This window comes from Macrotis lagotis, chromosome X (genome assembly GCF_037893015.1).
Source record: "Macrotis lagotis isolate mMagLag1 chromosome X, bilby.v1.9.chrom.fasta, whole genome shotgun sequence".
Lineage (NCBI taxonomy): Eukaryota > Metazoa > Chordata > Mammalia > Peramelemorphia > Peramelidae > Macrotis > Macrotis lagotis.
Window position 1 is genome coordinate 307,846,464 of NC_133666.1, and position 21,558 is coordinate 307,868,021.

Here is a 21,558-nt window from a genome sequence, read left to right on the forward strand (position 1 = left end):
CATACCTAAGGGGAAAAAAAATCCAAAACCTTATTTTTAAAAGCAGCTTAATGGCTTTTTAAAGACAGTGTTAAATGATGACAAGCCAATATTTGTGGCAAGCCAAAACCAATGGGTTTTGTAATAGATATAAAAGCCCACTTGGTCAGAATTTCATTTTCCAAAAGATTGCTTCCTGGGCTTAGGAAATAGTTCATTTTTGAGAAAAGAGGGAAATCCTAGGGAAGAGGAAAAGGAAACAGAATGAACCTAAAAGGAGCTACATGAAGATGACTAGACATGACTCCCAAAGAGTCCTGACCTTCGGAGGGCAAAAAAAGTATAGTCAGAGGACAAATACAGGTGGATTTCTGGACAGGATGCTCACTTTATTGAGGTTAGGCAGCAGAGTAAAAGATAGACCATAGATTCTCTAAAACCACTAAGAGAATTGCAGCCAGAAAGCAGAATGCTGACCTAAAGAGCAGAGCTCATAGCTACCAAGGTAGTGCACCATTTCCTTCAGTTTGCAGTTGGGAACCTTGACGGGAATGGGAGGAAACTTCCTTGCCAGGCTTTTCTGGGGAAGAGGAGAATGAAAAAGAATGTACTCGTTTAGAAAATGGAACCTGAGAATATTTCTTTCCTTCTTTCTTTCTTTTTTAAGAAGGATATTAGGCCTTCACAGATGGTTTTCTTCAATATTAACCGACAATAAACAGAGCAATCTAGGAACCATGAACCATAGCACCAGAAGTAATTGACTCTGATCTGCTCCCTGATGTCATGGTCTTCTTCCAGAATAAAGGACAAATATCATCAAATTCCCTCAACAGCAATCCCTAACAAGGCTATCCAGCTTTTGAGTAAGGTTTGAGGAAGGGGGAAACCACTCTCTCCTTAAGTAATCCATGCTGTTGTTAAATGGCTGTAGTTATTGGAAAGTTTTTCCCTTTCATATGGAGCTAAAAATCTGACTTTCTGTAACTCCCATCCATTGCTTCTGCCCTTCAGGGTCAAGCAGAAAACTTCTAATTACTCTTCCATGTTATATAGCCTTTTAGATACTTGAATGCCCCAAAGTTTCTCTTTCCCAGGCTAAGTATCCCTAATTCCTTGTCAAACAATCCTTGGAAGGCATAGTCTTAAACTCACTATCTTTTAAAACACTTTTATTTTATAGCAATTAACAAGTATTTGTTTTCTTTCTCTCTTTTCTTCATTCATGGGGAAAAAGAAAAACAGAATGCTTTAAATAAAAATGTATAAAGAAGTCAATTAAGCAAACAAGAATTTATAAAGTATCTTTTATTGTGATAGTAACTGTGCAAAACTAGATTTCTAATATTGGTCATATTTCAAAGATGTAAAAATGTATATTTCCTTCATCAGGAAGTGGAATGCATGTTTCAGCCTCAGGTCTCTGGAATAGGGATTGGTAATTGCTCAGATCAGAGTTCTTAAATTTTTCCAAAGTTCTTTGTCTTTTTATAAATATATATTATTTTCCTAGTTTACTACTTCCCTCTGAAGTTTATAATTCTTTGTAATTTTTATAATTTATAATTTTATAAAAATTTAGATATAATTTATATATATATATATATATAAAAATTTATAATTTATCATTCTTCCTGTTTATAATTTTATAATTCTTCCTGTTTCTCTGCACAATATACTCCACTTTCACATACCACAATTTGTTTAATCATTCCCCCCAGTTGATGGTCATTCTCTCAGTTTCCAACTCCTTACCACCACAAAAAAGGGCTACTATAAATATTTTTTTACATATTTTATTTCTTAAATCTATTTGCAGGCATGGATCTAGTAACGAGTGATATTGCTGGGTCAGAGAGTATGCACTGCTTAGCACTTTTTTTAAATGTATAATTCACCAACTACACTCTGAGTCCTGCCTTCTGACCAGTTCTGAATCCAGTTGGATTGCCTAATCTATATCTTTCTACTTTTTTCACAATAATCATATAAGATACTTTTTTAAAAAGTCTTGCTAAAATCTAGGTAAACTATATCCTTGATATTTTCTTCATCTACTAGTCCAGTCTAGTAGTCATGACAAAACATGAAATGAGGTTACTCTGGCATGACCTATTCTTAATGAACTAATACCAGCTCTTAGCTTTGATCCCTTTCCTATCTAAATGATTGCTAACCATCTTTTTAATCACCCATTGTAAAGTTTTCCCAACTGAAATCATTCATGTTAAACTCAGAAAGGACTTAGTGAAATTTTACTTAAAAAGGCTCATCTCTTTTTCAAGTTATTTGAGAATTTTGATGCTATTTTGTCATCAATTTTGTTAGGTGCAATTTCTGGGGTTTGCAGAAGTAAAAATTGTCAGAAACTTTAAGTTTTCAACTTTTTCCTCTTCATATTTTCTCAGTTTTGTCTCTGATTTTATCTAATCCAAGTTTAGAGATGAAGTTTTTGTTTTGTTGTTTTTAAATCATTGCTCTATACTGAGTGTTGGGAATATAAGTTATATGACTTGGAGTTAAAGGTACAATTGACAAAAAGTAGTATGAAGTCCTTACCTATTAGTAACAGGAAATGTTTCTTACATTGTTATGATACAATATTGGTTCACAATGCAAGTATTCATGTCTTCAGTCAGTTGTTGTCTGTCAGACTTGTTGTCTGCCCTTCCTTAGGAGTCAGTTTTAGCTGCCATGAAATACTTTCAGCAGATATGGGATTAGCATGTCTGATTTGTTCTAATGTATTTTGATTTCTCATGGAATCACAATACAAAGAAATGTCATTCACTCCATTCTCCTCAAGGACAAGCTGGGGGTCATTGAAATGGTTTCAAAATAGAGTTAGCCTGCTTTCTGACCAATCTTCTCTGTGCCTTAGATAAATGGAAGCAGTTTCTTTCTATTGGATGGGCATGCTTAACTAAATCAGGAAAATTACAACAGCCACCTGGTCATCTTCCTAGGGTTTCTGCCAAGTCTTTACAGCTACCATAGATGTTTTAGGGCACTCACAGACCCTGCTTTACATCACTTTGGGTGAAATTATTTCACTCAGTTGTTGCGCTACCCTATCTCCTACAACTTGGACAACGGACAAGGAGAGAATGATGAGGATGCTGATTTTTCCCCCTCTGGAATTCCTGTAACACTTATGATGAGTGCCCTATAATCTCACCCACAGATTCTGTCTCTTATTGTCTTCTAATTAGTTCATTTTCATACCTCTTCAAACAGAGTCTCTGTTCCTTTTGGGCAGGGGTTATTTTTTCTTTCTCTTCTATCACAAGAGTTTGGCAGATTTTTTTTTTAAAGCTAGGACTAATTGTGAAGAGAACCTAAGATTCAAAGGGAAAGTAGAGGCCAAAAACCAGGTTCAAAGTGAATCCATCTGGAAGGAGGAGTTGCCTCTGATCAGAATCCCCATAAACCAAAAAATATCAACCAAGTAAGGAATTAGGAAATGATACTAGAAGTTAAAATGGATACTGATATCCAGAAAGGAAAGATAACTGGGAGAATCAATCAGAAAAGGCTTCAATGGAGAAGCAAGTCTTAATTATCAGGTGACTGAATATGAGGACTTTTTTTTTCGTATTTCTCATGCTGTCTAGAACAATGCTTTGATCACAGTATGTGCTTAGGATGATAATTGACTGTGTATGCAGGGAGGGAAAGAGCTGTCATTAGCAGTGGTATCTGGTAAAAAATATGTGTGGGTTGGAATATCTGAGTCACTAATTTCCAAGTCCCCTGGTCCAGCCAGCTTCCCTGATCCCAGAGATTCTGACTCCAACTCTCAGAGGCACCTGAACTTGGCCTTGTACTTCCTGGCACCAGGAACCCTTCCTGCCTAAAATTCCAAGACTATGACAAGTGCTCCCTCCTCACCCCACCCTCAGGCAATGAGTATTACATCATTCTGATGTCACCTTCACCAAGAGTGTCTCAGGTGATGCCAAAGAAGGGAAGTATCATTCTGGGAAGCAGAGAGATGTGAGCACTTGGCTTCCATCCTTACTCTCTCCGAGCAACCCTGTAAACAGGGGTGGGCGCTATTTTAGGGAAATAAGATCAAATGTGGATATCAATTCCCTTAGCTACTTTTGACTGTGTACTTCTGTCTATTTTGGTGAATGCCGATGATGGTAACACTACACATTACTAAGCGCTCTGAGTCTGAAATTCAATCATGAGTCTGGCACTAGAAGAATGATTGTGAATTCCTATAGGATAGATGGTTGCCTAGCAACCAGAGTTTGAAGGCAAACAGAGTATCAGACAGGGCACTATATAACAAGGGAATAAATCACAGTTTGGTTAAGTTTGAAAAGTGTCAACTCCAGAATCTTATGAGGGTTTCAAGGGTCCCTCACTCTCCAAATATTTATACGTGTCAGGGAACATGGCAGACAAAAAGTACAGATTTTAACTACAGAAGAAAATGCTCCTTGATAGGGGTAACTGTGTTGCTCAAATTCCATGATGACAAATACCTTTATAACGGAAACCTTAAATAAGAAAAAGATTTCCAAAACTCCTGAGAGAAGTATCTTAAGGGGAAGGGATGGGGGTAAGGGGAGTAAGGGTGGGAAGCTTTCAAAAGGAATGGAAATTGTTGTCAATGTGATTTGGATATTGTACTGTGGGAGAGACATGGGGCAAAAGGTATGGAGGGTTTTTTAAATTGCTGTGATGTCATAATTTTGCTGTGCTTATCTGTAGACACAACTCCCCACCCAAAACAACAGAGGCAACTTAAAAGAGGAAAGCCCTGGAATGAACTGTTTGTTTCAATGGTTGCTTAGCAAGGAAAGGTCTGGTCTCCAGATTCTAAAATTATTGGCCAGCAAAGACCTTCAAAAACTACCTAGGTCAAAGCCCAGGAACCTCTTTAGTCCCAAGGGTCCCCCAACAGTGCTAAGTTGGGTGTCTGAGAACACTGGCAAGAATGAGATCTAGAAAGAAATATGACAATAGAAAGAAGGGGAAAAAATAATTTTCTAATCTAGATGGAAGAACTCTGCCCAGGAAGAGTTTGATTTAGGATTGGATCTTATTTACAAAACAAGGTAAAAAAGATTGAAGAATGGTTTGATAGTTTGGTCTTTGCTTATAATTTGAAAGATATATCCCTTTACTAGGGGGTAAATATTCTCACAGACTCCCTTTGAGAGTCTCTGAACACTCTTTGACCTAGGTATTGGTTAGCCCATAATACCATAAGATGAAGGATTTATTCAAGGCCCCTGGGTTATATTTGGATGAGGCCTTTAAAAAGCAAGAGAAGGAGACAGCCAAAGAGAAGCAGGTTGGATATACACAGATCCAGGTGGGAGCCATGGGAGCCCCAGGAGGAGAGAGAACATCATGGCCCTAGAGCTGGCTAGAAATAGAGGCAGCTGTGTAGTGAGGAGGAGCTGATGTAAGATCATAGATTTAGAGCTGGAAAGGACTTTAGAAGGCTGTTGAGTCCATTCTCCTTCTTTTACAGACAAGGAGAGGTCAAGTGACTTGCTTGAGATTGCACAATAAGTTTCTGAGGCAGGACTTGAATCCAGATCTTCCTAAATCCAAGTCTAGTGCCTTCTCAATTACACGGCTAAAATGGAACCTGCAGTAACATGAGTAGCAATAACAGTAGCTCTGTTCTAAAATTATATGAGATGGGGGGCAATTTCTCTAGTCAATACTGGGTGGAGGTGGGGGAGAGAGACATAACTATGTAGGACAGATCACCTCCTCACCAGCTTCCCTTCATTCAGTTAGTGACTGTTGGATTGAGTTCGACTAGCCTAGATGACTCTGTCTGACCTACCAGCTACCAACCAAATATTCATTGCTACCTAGATGACTTGTGGTAATGGAGTATGATGACCAGGTATCATCTCTCTTATTTAAGAGAAGGAAAAAAAAGAAAGCAAGACTCATATCTCAGAGGACAGATAGTATCAGCAATGACTATGGTCAATCTATAGGTGATCTAAAGGTCTAGGGCAAGAGATCCTCTTAAGAAATCAAGGTAGCAGGAAAACTCAGCAAATGATCCACAGGCAAGGGTACCTTCAGGGTGATTTTCACCTCCCTGTGTTCCCTTTCCAGCTTTCGATCATGTGTTCTGACTGTGCTGCTGCCAGTCATCCTTCAAAGAATCCTCCAGTCTCAGACCTAAAAGAGACTAGGGAACTAGGCCAGTTTGATTTGTAGGAGAGGAAGAAGAGGAAGATTTCGATGATAGAAGAGGAGATGAAGAAGATCAACTTTGCTCGTGATCACAGTTACAGACAAATTGAAGGTTGGAACCAAGGTTTCCTGCCTCTCATTCCAATGTTTTCTGCCTTAGATGTATCACCCCTCTGAGGTTTCCATTTCCTGAGGTCATTCTCTTCTTCCAGACTGCCCCATGTTCCAGAACCTTCCTGACTCCTTTATGTCCCTATCAAAATTTATCTTTTAAGAAAAAATAAAACATTATTTAAAACTTAAAAACAGCAACAACAACAACAACAACAATGAAACATTTTTAAAATAGAAGAAAGTTCAATTGGGGAAACAGGCAAGCATGGCTATCTTGGAACCACTGTGTTTATATATTTTATGTTTATATACAATGCATGTATAGTTATATGCATTGTATATAAACATATACCATATATAATAAAAATATGATATATATATATACATGTACTAATATATAAATAAATGTTATATGAATATAGAAGCAATATAGATAGAAATATATTATTATCTATTTTTAAGTGGCATGTAATAGATTCATTCAATCCCTATTTCTGGTCTTCTTTGTACATGGAAAAGTTAATATGTGCTGATGTTCTAACTCTTAATAATTATTTTTTTTACAAAGCTCCATATGATCAAAGGAAATGATATGATCTATGTCCTAGTTCTTTAGGAAAGGTGAGGTTGGGGGTGGGAAGTAGCTCTAGAGCTGTGATTTCCTTTGTGAAGAAAATTCCCTTTAATAATGAGATATTTTGTCTTCATATCATAACTTTTTCTCTTTCTTTGGTAAAACAAGCCCTGGGTGAATGTTTTTCCCTTCTACAGTTTTATCATTTAGTCAAATGCGCCTGTAGAAAACATTGCTTAAAAAAAAAAGAAAACATTGCATATCAGGTGGAGTTCGGCCAGTGTCTTTTTCCCCATACAATTCAAAACAACATGGAAAGATTTGATCTTTGCTTAATGTAATGGGTAGTTCTAGTTTCAGAAGACAGATGCCTCCTACCTCTCATTAGAGAAGTATGAATAAGTTATATATTGTCCGACAAATTCAAAATATTGATTTGCTTAACTGCGCTTCTTTGCAAGAGAAGGTTCTTTTTGGGGAAGGAGGCAGGAAACTTTCATTGGGAAGTTTAAAAAGCATCAAAAATGTTTCAAACGGGGCAGCTAGATGGCGCAGTGGATAGAGCAGCAGCCCTGGAGTCAGGAGTACCTGGGTTCAAATCCAGTCTCAGACACTTAATAATTACCTAGCTGTGTGGCCTTGGGCAAATCACTTAAACCCATTTGCCTTGCAAAAAAAACTAAAAAAAAAATTGGGGGGGAGAAAGAATAGCTAGTTTTAAGAATTGGAGAAGGAAGACTTCAATGGAAAAAGTGGCATTTGATTTGGGCCTTGAATGAATTATAAGATTCCAACCAATATGATAGGGAAACCCAATTCTAGAAAGAGGGACAGTATAAGCAAAGAGACAGAGATGGGAGTAGACTAGGTGAGAAGAGAAAACAGAATTAGAAAATCAGTGCATCACAGAAGCAGAGAACTAAAAGGGACCTCAGAGATCATCTAGATCAACATCTTCATTTTACAGATGAGGAAACAGGTTTAGAAATGAGAAGTAACCTGATGGAGATCATACAGTAAATGGCAAAACTGGAATTTGATTCCAGGTCTTCTGAATCCTTATCTACTGTTCTCTCATGTAGGTTGTTAAAAGGCAAAGTCTGTGAAATGATATTTAAAAAGGCTATAAAGATGTGTTGAAGTCAAATTGTAAAAGTCCTTAAATTCAGAATCAGGAATTTATATTTAATTCATTTGGCAATAAGGAAACATTGAATGTTTCTGAGTAGTGACATAACATTCAAAATAGTACACTGGGAAGATTCTTTAGGCTGTGGTGTGAAGGATGAACTGATGAGAGTAGAACCTGGAAGCAGATCAATTAAGAGGTATTCCAGTAATATAAAGGAGAGGTGATAGAATCCTAAACAAGTATGATAGAAATGGAAATGAAAAGGAGAGGTTGGATGAATTTAAGAACTATTATGGAAGTACAATGGGTCATACTTGACAAGGAATTGAATTAGGGGGTTGACTGAGGGACTGGGCAGAGTAGATGAAGTTCTGAGCCTGGTGATGCTATCCACAGAAGCAGAAAAACTAGATAGTCAGAAGGTAGTCCTGGAGGTTCTAGGTGGAACAGAAGACTTGGAGCTTTAGAAGTGGAGATGTAAGTTTACGGATCTCATTCATTGAAGTGATCATGAAAGCCTCATGAATGACTGAGATCCCTGAAGAAGAGAAATTTTGGAAGAGAGGAAACTAGAGGGAAGAACTGAGCCCTGGGGAACTTGTATAGTTCAATATTTAAAAAAGCATTGATTTCATCTGTTTGAGTACTGCATTTATAAAGGCAGATTAAAAGCTCTGAAATTTCAATAGATGATCTTTGAGGGTTGCTAGGACTGAAAAATTCATCAATTTATCAATCCCCTGGCCAACCTAGTGAGGTGCTTCTCCAAGTCTCACTTGGCTGACCTGATCCTCAGAGGACACACTGGCTAAATACACAAAAGCCTTTCCAGACAGAACCTGCCAGAGCTTGTCTTCTTTGAGGAGGCAGGGTCACCTCCACACTACAAAGAGGCATCCTGGGTCACAGGACTTGCCTTAGGGGACACTAGTTTAAAGAAAGGGAAGAGAATGAGGAAAACAGAAGGCATAGAAGTAATTGAGAATGTAAGGTCTCAGAAACTAAAGGAGAGAGTATAGAGAAAGAAAGGGCATTTTATGGCCTAAAATGAACAGATAGATCAAGGAGGGTGAGGTTTGAAAGAGAGATTATTATTTAGTGATAGGGAAATCACTAGAATCAACCAGTCAGATAGCATTCAACACACATTCTTTGTGTGGGAGGCCCTATACTAAGCACTAGGGATACTAAGAAGGGTTTAAAAAAATTTATATATTTTTAAGGTGCTTCCAATCTAAAAGATGAGGCAATATGCAGACAATTATGTGTAAACAAGATATATATATTATATATATATATATATATATATATATATATATATATATATGATAAATTAGGGAAAATAGAGAGAAGGCATTAAAATGAAAGAGGATTAGGAAGATTTCTTTTTAAAAAAAATGTTTGTTTTTTCAACCAAATGCAACAGTAGTTTTTACTAATCATTTTTTTTGCAAAGTTTTGAATACTACATTGTTCCTCCCTCCTTCCCTTCCCTCTCCCTTCCCCCTGACAGAAAGCAATTTGATGTAGGCTTTACATTTATAATCATGTTAAACAAAGAACCATATTGATCATCTTGTGAGAGAAGAATCAGATCCAAACAGAAGAAAACATTAGAGAGGGGGGAAAAGTGATATCATATAAAAATTGAAGATAATAAGCTTTGGTCTTCACTGAAACTTCACAGTTTTTTCTTTGGATTTGGATGGTATTTTTCATCACAAGTCTTTTAAAATTGTCTTTGATTATTGCACTGATGATCATCACCCCATGTTGTTTTTAGTGTGTTAATGTTCTTCTGATTCTGCTCATCTCACATGGGATCAATTCATGAAAATCTTTCCAGGCTTCTCTGAAATCTAGAGCCCTTTGATAGGAAAGTCTTCTTGAGGAAGATGGGAATTTTAACTGAGAATTGAAGGAAACTAGAAGGCAAGAAAAGTACTAGGAGACAGACAGAGTTTTAGATCTGGAGGACAGACAGGGAAAATGTTGGAGTGGCAAGATGGAATCAGCCAGCACCAATGGATCACAGAGAATATGGGGAGCAGTAAAGTATAAGACTGGAAAGACAGGAAAAGAATGGATTATGAAAGACTCTAAAAGCCAAACAGAATTTTATGTTTGATTCTGGAGGTATTAAGAAGTCATAACCTAGACAAATCATTTAACTCTGCCTCAGTTTCTTCACCTGTAAAATAAACCAGAAAAAGAAATAGTCAACCATTCCAGGAAATGGAATGCCAGGAAAACCCCAAATAAGGTCACGAAGAGTTGGATGTGATTGAAAAGCAACAAATTACATTCCTTAACTCATATGATATATCCCACAAATAAGAAGTTTTTGTTGAAAGTGGGAGGTAAGGATTAAAGTGAAGGGCTGAGGATTCAGGATAGGGTTTAGAAAAGAGGATCCTTGTCTATTCTTTTGTAATCTGGGGAAGAAAGAATAGAAATGGAGAATGGATAAATATGAAAACAATAAGAGTAGAAAGATTCAGACTTTGTTTCTGAGTTCTAGCTCTGTCATTCATAACTATTATGATCTTGGGCAAGTCATTTAACCACAAGGAAACTTGTAAAATAAAGGGATTAGACTAGAATCTTCTTGGTTCTTCCTTCCTCTAAATTCTATAATTAATTACCTTGACAACATGGTCTCTCCTCTTAAGGAACTTTCAAGGTAGTCAAAATGATAACTATGTTTCAACATAACCATGATAGCAGCCAAAACATGAAAATCTCATCACAGAAGATTTTAGGACCCATTTTTTTTTTGAGATCCTTATTGCTGGTCACCAAATTCCAGTCCAACAGAAAAATTTAGTCAATCCCACAGGGTTTGGTCAAAACGCGACATGTCCTATAAGAGCTGCAGTTTTGTGGGGTGGAGAAAGAGAGAAGGTCCTGGGATAGTATTTTTATTCAAGTAAGTTACTATTTTAGTTTTATTGTTGGGTTGGAAGCTAAGTGTCAATTAAAATTTTTCACTGAAGAGAAAATACATTTGTTATATTTCTTAATCCCTATACTCAGCAGTCTATTTGTGTGTTCACATGTGAAATTTATAGAAAGACATGTATATATAAGCAGATATGTGTACAAACATGTGAAGTCCTTTCCAAATGTGAAAAAAAGCCTGCTTTCTTAAACTTGTTTAGTTAGAAACTATTGGATTTGGTATTTTTATCATGAAATGGTAGAAGGTGATGGTGATGTGTGTGTCCCCTTGACATGCCATTTCCCACGAGGACTAAAAAGCTCATCACATTTTATTTTATCATCAACAAGTCATTCATCTCGATCTGCTTTTTAAAGCCCCCATGGACATTTTGCCAATCACTAATAGAAACTAAATAAACACAGCCAAACAGTGTCATCTATCTGTGGCTGAGTAATTATGAGGAATTCCTCCTTAAATAGATGTTTAAGTAAATATAGAAATATCATTTTACAGAGGGTGGCTCAGGAAGAAGGGGTATGTATTCTGGGGAAGGAGGAGGACAATAAAGACAATTAAGGGACCCCTTACATGTGAGTGTGGATATAAAGCTAAGGCTCCGTAAGCAGTGAGCGGGAAGGGGGATTTGGTTTTTAAAAGACCATTTTTTTCCCTTGGAGTATCAATCAGTAGCTTGTCTCATAGCTGGAATCTTCTTACCGGCCGTTTTGAATTTCAGCAGCTTCATTCATAAAAGTGGCTTCTTTAGACTTCCATTCCTGGCTTAGTGATGGAGTCCAAGTCATAGAAGCAGAATCACAGGGTTGGGAAGGGAGATCAGAGAGGAAGAATCAATCATTAGCTCATATTTTACAGTTTATATACTATAACTCATTACCATCTGTTTCCTTCATAGCACTCTTTGGTGTGAGTATTATTATCCCCATTTTACAAATGGGAGAAATGGGACTCAGAGAAATTATGATTTTATCCAGGATCAAGAGCTAGGTCATAATGAGGGTTCAACCCATATTAAGTATTTAATAAATACTTTTTGATAGAGAAATTGATTCTAACTCCAAGAATCATAGTTCTTTCCACTATGCCTTGGTTGACTCTTAGTTCAACTGCCAGATACCTATTATATGCAGCACCTTCATCAGGTAGTATTGAGAGGAGGAGGGATGGATACAAAAAGTGTAAAACATGGCTCCTATCCACAAGATGTTTGCCGTTATTATTGAGTTGACCCCAACTCATCCACAATTTCTCAGTTATGTTCAGTTCTTTGTGACTCCATTTGGGGTTTTCTTGGCAAAGATACTAGAGTTGTTTGCCATTTCCTTCTCCAGCTCATTTGATTGTTGAGGAAATGAAGGCAAACAGGGTAAAGTGACTTACTTATTCAGGATCACTCAGTTAGAAAGTATCTGAATTTGGATTTGAACTCAGGTCTTCCACCTAGCTTACTGGGGAATCAAATAATCTAGGTACAAATCCCAGCTTTGCTATGATTCTGTGTGACTTTAAACAAGTCACTAAACTTTTCTGGACATCAATCTCCTCAACTATGAAAGGAAGGGGGTATGACTGATTTTCCAAGTTGCTCTTCTTGGAGACTTGGGTTGAGAGAGATTACACTTCTTTTATGTTCCTACTTTTTTATCCCCATTGGGTTAGGCTAGCCAGTTCCTAGCTCTGGGGCATAGTATCCATCTCTTCCAGAAGAGATGAGATAAAGTCTATTTTGTTATTAAGCAAAAGTTACTTCTCCAGTCCCAATACTGAGGACCCTCACCCAGAGATCTTTAATCTGACTAAATTAAATCTGTGAATACTCTGTTGCACAATTTGTATGCAAAAAAACTCACAGAAAAATTTTTATTTAACAGACAATAATAATGATGATAATGATAACAGCTAACATTCACATAATGCAGGGGAAGGGAACTTCTGGCCCTAGTTATATTGGTCTGTTGTTGGCAACTGTAGGCAGAACTCTAAATTCAATAAATCTAGTAGTTTTTTAGGGGTGAATTAATTAAATGTTTGATTTAATATAGCCCTCAAATGTTATAAATATCCAAATGGTCCTTGGCAGATAAAAGGCTCCCCACCCCTGAATTACAGTGCTTTAAGATTTGCAAAACCACTTTACAAGTATTACTTCATTTTATCCTCATAATAAATCTGGACAACTATTATTATTCCATTTTACAGATGAAGAAACTGATGAAGACAGAGTTTAAATGACTTGCCCAGAGTCACAATAGCTGATTAAGTGTCTGATATCAGATTTGAATTTTGGTCTTTCTAACCAGTGCTCAATATAGTGTCATTTAGTTGACACCTTTAAGGCTGCTTTTAACAGACAGAAATTAAAAACAAACAAACAAAAACCAGAATGAAATTTCTGGCAGAAGCCCAAAGATTTGAAGTTCCCAATCACTAATACATCTTACTTCTTTGTAACTTTGACCAAGGTGCTTTTCGACTCTGGGCTTAATTTCTCCTCATCTATAAAATAAAGGAAATATAAAATGAGGGGAATGAGTTCTTTCTTCCTTGAGATATAGGAGCCAGAAGGTTATATTCTATTCTTTTTATGATTGTTGTTCAGTCGTGTCTGACTCTTCAGGGTCCATTTGAGGTTTTCTAGGCAAAGATACTGGAATGATTTTCCATTTCCTTCTCCAACTCTTTTGCCAGATGAGAAAAACTGAGGCAAACAAGGTAAAGTGACTTGCCCAGGGTCACCTAGCTAGGAAGTGACTGAAGCCAGATTTGAGTTCAGGAAGATGAATCTTCCTGACTCCAGGCCACCTAGATGCCCCATATCAGCAAACAGTGGAAAATAATGCTACAGAGCAAGAGCCTAGACCATCAATCTAGTTTTCATTCTAAGAATTCATCATAAAGCCAATTCAAAAGATTTTCATTTGTCCTACCTTTGCCTGGAGGTGGGGCTATAGTAGCTATTTTAAATCCCTTATTTGTGAAGTTACCCCATTTGTCTCTTACTTAGGAGCAAGATTTACTTATAAACCTCTGATCTCCCTTTGGCTACAACTTTCAATAGTCATGGTACTCTAAAATAGGTTAGAATTTGATTAGATTCTTGCCTGACTAGTGGTCCAGCAGCTGATTTTCCCAAACTTTACTGTTTGTCTAATTCTACCAAGCCAAGACTCCCTGCTTGGTTCTTTTTGACCAACCCCAGCACTATGACCATCTTTCCTGTGGCCACCTTCTCAATTCATGTCACAATGCATCATTTAAAACAGAAATCCAAATTCCTAACCCTAACCCTGCTTCAATCCCTTCCCTATATCATAGGAGCTTTCTGTGTGGTAGCAAAGAACTGGGAACTAAAGAGATGTCCATCAATTTGGGAATGACTGACCAACTTATATGATGGAATAATATTGTGCTGTGAGAAGTGATGAAGCATCAGTTTCAGAGAAACCTGGTTGATTTGTATGAACTGATATAGAATCAGGAGAGCAATCTATATAATGTGTGTGTATTAATTATATAATAATATAATAAATCTAAATAATATAGCATAAAGACAAACAACTTTGAAAGACAATTCTGTTTATCCAATGATCAGACATGATCCTGGAGGATTCACAATATAATTTTTTATTCCACTGACCTCCTAGCAGAAAGGTGATGAATAATATTGAACAACGCCAACATGGGAATTTGTTTTGCCTGACTAGTTATATTTGTTACAAGGATTTTGTTTTCTTCTTTTGTAATTTGGAAAAAATTCATTTTAAGGTACAAGAAATAGGATTATCTAAAGTTATTCCAGATCTAATGAACTGATCACTTAATGAGCAAACACAGAATAAACATCTAGCATGTACAAAAAAAAATGCCCTTCAGTATTGACCAATGAATTAGATGGGATTGTACCCTTACAGACTTGTTGCAGAGAGAACATATATTTGAGACATAAGGCAATAAGTGCTACAGGAAATTAGAAAAAGGAGAGATCAGTGTGATATGAAATAGTTGAAAAGGTAGACCAGAGCTAAATCTCGAATGTTAGGATTTGAATAGGTAAAGGGAACTACAGATGGGGGGGTGGCAGGGAACAGCTTGAACAAAGCAATGGAGGTAGGAAACTGTAAGACTCTTAGGGACTGGTTTCTCAGCATGTTTTTTGGGTTCCTTTCCCTAACTTAATTGGGATTAGGAACTCTCTACTGAGCCTATCACTTTCCCAATCGAAATTGAGTTTGGAAAGTTCTTTGGCTAACGAAAGCTCTTCTGGGTTGGGATAGTGAGTCTTGGATTATCTCTAAATAAAGTTTGAGCAGCTAGGTGATAAAGCAAATGTAGCGGTAGGCCTGAAGGCAGTAAGACTCATCTTGCTAAATTCAAATTAAGCCTCAGAGGCTTACTGAGTGACCCTGGGCAAGTTACTTCACCCTGTGTTTGCCTCAGTTTCTTTATCTATCAAATGAGCTGGAGAAGGAAATGGCAAACCACTCCAGTATCTTTGCCAAGAAACCCCAAAATGGGTCAAAAAGAGTCAGACATGACAGAACAAGAACTGTAACAACAAAAGTCAAGTTTGTTAACTGCTCCTGTTGCTCCAGCTCTCTGCTTTCCAAGTCTTAATTACAGCTATAAAGTTAGAGAAAAACGGCACAGATGGTGTCTGTGATAGGGAAATAAAGTCCCCAAGAATTGGAGGCTGAGCATTGAGGAGTCAAGATTTTGGAGAGAAACTAAGCTACTAAATCTCAATTCTTACCCAGGCCTGGAATCTATGGAAGGAATTTGAGACCTAATCTTATCCATTCTGCTCTGAGGAATTTGTCCCTGTGGGCAAAAGAGGAAAGTACAGGGATGTCTAGCCTATTGCAGACACCCATGACCCAGAGCCCTTCCCTCTGTGATATAAACAGTAACAACCCCTAGATAAGCTGAGCCCCCTAGAAATGGCAGTTCTTTAAGGAATCTGAAAATCCAAGGGTCAGGTAGGTGGTTGGTCACCTATTTTTCAAGCTATTAACAAGTCACTCAACAGCTAGGTGGTGCAGTGGATGGAGCACTTTCTGGGAGTCAGGAGACCCTGAGTTCAAATATGGCCTAGCTGTGCGACCTTGAACAAGATACTTAACCCTATTGCCTTAAATAAATAAAAAAAAATTTTTAAATAAATGATAAAAAAAGTTTTTCTCACATTCAATTTTGATCAATGTATAGCATGGAAACAATGTATAAAGATTATCAGATTGCCTTCTGTGGCAGGGAGAGAGGGAAGTGAAGGGAGGGTGGGGAAAAATTGTAAAACTCAAAATAAATAAAATCTTAAAAAAATTCAAAACCTAACAAAAATGATAGGTAGAAACTATTATTGTATATAATTGGAAAACAAAATATTTATATAATAATTTTTAAAAAGTCACTCGAGGTGGCTAGGTGGTGCAGTAGACAGAGCGCCAGCCCTGGAGTCAGGAGTCTCTGAGTTCAAATCTGACCTCAGAAACTAGATAATTACCTATCTGTGTGGCCTTGGGCATGCCACTTAACCCCATTGCCTTGAAAAAACCTAAAAAAAAAGTCACTTGGCTTAGACAGTACCCTTGAACCCTATACATTTTCATTTTGTTTTGGGTCTCTCAGAAAAAACCTCCTTTTGGAGTATGTTTTGGCACTGTTCCCCAGAGAGGGATGGTTTATTTCTTGCCTCCATGGTCTTGCTTAAATTGTTGCTCCCATTTGAGATTCTCTCTCTTCTCCTCCTGATTCAGAGGAATGGGAAGATTTGGAGGAACTGATGAAAAAGTAGAAAAGCCTAAACAGCAAGACATTGTATGTAGTGACTCTGTCAAAAAGGGACTAAAAGGGAATAGAACTCTGAGTAAATGAAAAACCAGTAATTATTTTGAAAAAAAAAAAGGAAGAAACTTCCCTGCCCCCTCTTACAGTGAAATGGAGGCCTCAGAGGACAGAACACCACATACATGGACACAGTAGATCATTTCATTAGATGCTTTATTGCTTTGCTGTTTTTCTGTATTATGATGCGTCATACAATTTGGGACAGGGTGGGAGCTAGAGCTGGATCAGTACCCACAGAAATAGAAGCAGCATTTGAAAGAACAATGCCAAGGGTCCAGTTCTGCTACTTGGTTCATCTATGTGACCTTGCCAATTTATTAAGACTTTCTGAACCTGAAGGTCCTCATGCTATTAATTGTAGCTTGTTTTATATAGCTCTTCAAAACACTTTACAAGTACTACCTCATTTTTATCCTCACAGCTTAGGTACTGCTACAATCTTCCTTTTACAGACTGAAGAAACAGTAGGGAAGTTTAGTTACTTGCCCAATATCACATAACTTTAAAGTGAGTGAGGTTGAATTTGAACTCAGGTCTTCCTGATGTCAGGTTCAAAGATCTATCTATTGGGCCACCTGCCTCAGCTGTAAAAATAGAAGACTAGCCTAGACAGACTCTTAGCTTCCTTCTAGCTGTAAATCAATAGCCTAAGATAATATTTTAAAAATAAATCACTCCTACCATTTCCCAAGAACCAGTTTAATATCTCAATGAAGCCTCCCTTTATTCCTGAAGTCCACACTGATTTCTCCTTCCTCAGAGTTTCTTGAGCACTTATTATTATTAATTAGCACTTATTAATCACTACTTATTAGTAGTATTACTTCTTATAAATAAATCCATGCCAGTGTGCATGATCTTGGAGTCAGGAAATTGATTTTGAATCATGGTATTGTCACTTAGTAATTGTTTGATCTTGGGCTATTCTTTGAATCACTGTATGCCTCAGTCTCCTCATTTGTAAAATGTTAACAAAGCTACCTGAACTATCCACTTCACAGTCTTTGTAAAGAAATCATTAAAGCACTACATAAATGAGTTCTTATCTATTACATCTTTCTCTAATAGACTGTACATCACCTGAAGGCAGAAACTATGTCTTATACCTTTAGGGAGCTTCTTTGCCTCACTTAATAAATATTTGGATGAAAAGTTCCTAGAGCTTGAAAGTTAGAGGATCATCTCTGATCAAATCTCTTGTTTTTCAGGAAGGAAACTGAAGGCTAGAAATGATTATCAACTGAATGTGAGATCATACACCTTGTTAATTAATTACAGGAGCAGAAACAGAACCCAGGTTTCTAGACTTTGGGTCTATCAGTCTTCCCTCTTTCTTGTGCCATCTTCATTAATTGACAACTTAATTAATTGAGAAACCTTCTTACTTGACCAGACCCACTCCTTCTCTGATTAAGACTCACCTTAAAGGGGGAGTGGAGGGGGAGAAGAAGGAGGAGGGTTATGAGAAGAAGGGGTGGGTTGTGTTGGTGAATAAAAGAACGAATGAGAGGCTCAAGTGGGTACTCCTAGTGTAAGGGCTCATGTAACTTTGGGTAGTGATGGGTAGGGACAACAATTAAGAATTTGATCTTGAATGAGATTATTCAATACAAATGTACAACCCCCCTCCCCTCCAAATGCCATAGGCTACAGCCTGATTTCCTTGCTGCCTCCTAGTTTTCACACTTTTACTTTTTTTCTGGCAGCTAAGTAGTACAGTGAATAGCACCCTGAACCTGGATTCAAGATGACTTGAGTTTAAAATTTTTTCTCAGACATTTACTAGCACTGTCATTTAACCTGTCTGCCTCAGTTTCTTCAGTTGTAAATTAGAGTTCATAATAGTACATCTCTCCAAGGGTTATTGTGAGAGCAAATCTAGAAAGTAGTAGGCACTTAATAATTCTTGTTCCTGGGATGGCTAGGTGACACAGTAGATAGAGCACTGGCCCTGGAGTCAGGAGTACTTGAGTTCGAATCTGCCGTCAAACACTTAATAATTACCTAGCTGTGTGGGCTTGGGCAAGCCACTTCACTGTACTGCCTTGCAAAAACCTAAATAATAATAATAATAATAATAATAATAACAATAACCCTGACTAAGGTGTTAAATAAAAAATATAAAAACACTTCTTATATCTGTAGTGAAATGAATTGAGACATCATTTGTCTTTTCCTTCTTTGAATTATAGTTTCCTCCAATGAGTTGTTTGCTCTCCAGGACTTTCTTATTCATAACCCTAATCCATAAATTTTGTAGAAAGTAGATGATCGATCAAATCATGTTGGTTGAAAGAAGATCCCTGTGTTATGTGCTCACTCCTGATACAATCCCTTTCATTCTCTAGGATCCTTTCCAGCTCTGAGGTTCTGTAAGAATGTGAAAGCCAAAAGGAGGAAAGGTTGTTTCAATACCTAGAAGTGATCTTCCTGGAAGGCTGGGACTACATCTTCTGCAAAGGGCCCCAGCCTGGATTTGTTGGGGAGAATCCTGAGGCACTCTGTCCATAATTCACTACAACCCATTTTCCAGAAAGAACTTTTGGACTCTGGTTCTATGGTAGAGCTGATTTGGGTGGGCATTTTCCAGGAAAAAAAGCAAAAAAATATGACTCTCTTCCTCAGTTCAAGCAAAATTCTGGAAAACTTTAAAACATGGAAACCACCGTGGGGAGGGACAGAGAAGGGAAAGAGGGTGAGGCCAGGAGAGTTGGGAGATTGCAGCTTATTTTCTGAGAACTTATTTCTCCCTGAGCAGCAAGTCCTAATCCTAGCAATTTTAGGGCCAGATTCAATAAAAACTCTGTCTGCAGAGGGCTGCTCAAAGCCACAGAAAATAAATATTTCATGACTTGTCCAGCCTTCTGCAACATGAAGCCCAGTGAGAGGTTCTATTGACTCTTGGCCTGAGTGGGATATGGACACAGTTTGGAATTCACTGCCCGGCCAATCAACTTCCTACCACCAGTTAAAACCATTTAAAATCGTTAAGTAGAGGTTCCGGTTTGGAGGGGGAAAAACAGAGGGAGAGAGGAAGAAAAAGAGAAGCTCATAAAGGCCAATTTATTTTAGGTCAAGGCCAGAAGCTGTTGGGTCATCTTGTTTGTTTAAAATACCATTTGGGGTTAGGTCCTTACCCTTGCTTTTACACTTTTACCTCATCTCTCCTCCAAAAAGTGCCAATCACTTCAGTAGAAATACTCTAGTCATTGCAGAAAAGACTGGCTTAGAAAACTCTAGTATCTGTGTCTTCAGTAACTTTTAGTTCTTCTAGGGAAGGACCATGAGGAAAAAACCATCAGTTCATCACAGTTTCAGATTTAATAACAGTTATACTAACTAGTATATATATATATATATATATATATATATATATATATATATATATATATATATATATATACATATATATGATAAATAACTTTGTGTAGGGAATTCTTTTGATTAGATCTAAAAGGGTACTTCAAGAATCCTACTAATCCTACCCCTTCATTTTTCATCTTAGAGATTGAGGCCTGATCCTTTAAATGATTTGCCTAGAGGGGCAGCTAGGTGGCACACTGGATAGAGTATTAGTCCTGAAGTCAGGATAGATCTGAGTTCAAATCCAGTCCCTTGCCCTGGGTAATTCATTTCACTTCTGTCGCAGTATATTCAACTGTAAAATGAACTAATAATAATAATATCTATCTTAGAGGGGGGGGTTTTGAAGATCAAAGGAGATAAAGGTCAGTTAGATAATCCAGTAGATGGAGCATCAGAGTCAGAAGTTCAAATCCTGTCTCAGACATTTATACACACTAGCTGAATGATCTGACTACCTTGCCTAAAATGAAATGAGATAATATTTGAAAAGCTTTTTCCCTTCTCCCCTTTTCCCTAAGGACACATGGGTAGTAGATATTAGATCTGGGACTTGAACCAAAATTGGGTGACCCCAAAACCAAAACTTTGATATATAGCATACCATACTGTCCTATTCAGAGTCTTATCAAATGGTTCCTGAGATAACTAAATATACATATATATATATATATATATATTTACATATTTATATTTGGTTATATATGTATAAATATATATAAATAAAATTTTAAGAATATTTTAAATGTGAGAGATTGGGAAACTTCTCATTAGTGAAGCTGTTTGTTTTAAACAAACAAGATGACCCAACAGCTTCTGAAGTCACATAGACTCAATTTCAAACTTAGAGTGGAGTCAGGAGGACCTGAGTTCAAATCCAGCCTCAGACCCTTAATACTTACTAGCTGTGTGACCTTGGGGAAATCATTTAACCCCATTGCCTTGAAAAACCAAAAAAAAAAGAAAAGGAATTTAAGAACTCATTCTTAGAGAAGTGAAGAATATATAGAGACTATAGCAATAAAAAGTATAGGTTGATTGGGGGAAATGGATGAAAAGCTGTGGAATTAGGATAATGTAGTGAACTATTATAATAAATTATAAATTTGAGGAACTCAGAAAAGATTTATATGAACTAAGGCAGAGAGGAAACAAGCAAAATCAAAAGAACATTACAACAACAATAATAATAATAATTGTAATAGTAGTTAGCATTTATATGGCATTTTAAAGTTTGCAAATTATTTTATATACATTTTTTTATCTGACCCTCACAACAGCCCTTTTAGGTAGGTGCTATTATTATCTCCATTTTATAAAAACTGACTTGCCCAAACTACCAAATGTCTGAGACAGGATTTGAATTGCCTTCCTAAATCCAAGCCCAACATTCTATCTCCTTGGTCA

At 37.2% G+C, this 21,558-nt stretch overlaps 1 long non-coding RNA gene across 1 annotated transcript in view; it reads left to right on the forward strand.

Annotated features, from left to right (window-relative positions):
- Positions 1-19,340, forward strand: part of LOC141502506 (uncharacterized) — a 40,539-nt gene extending 21,199 nt beyond the window's left edge. The window contains exon 2 of the long non-coding RNA XR_012472559.1: positions 19,137-19,340. This is a non-coding gene — a long non-coding RNA (uncharacterized LOC141502506). The remainder of the gene's footprint in view (positions 1-19,136) is intronic.
- Positions 19,341-21,558: the final 2,218 nt, after the last annotated feature.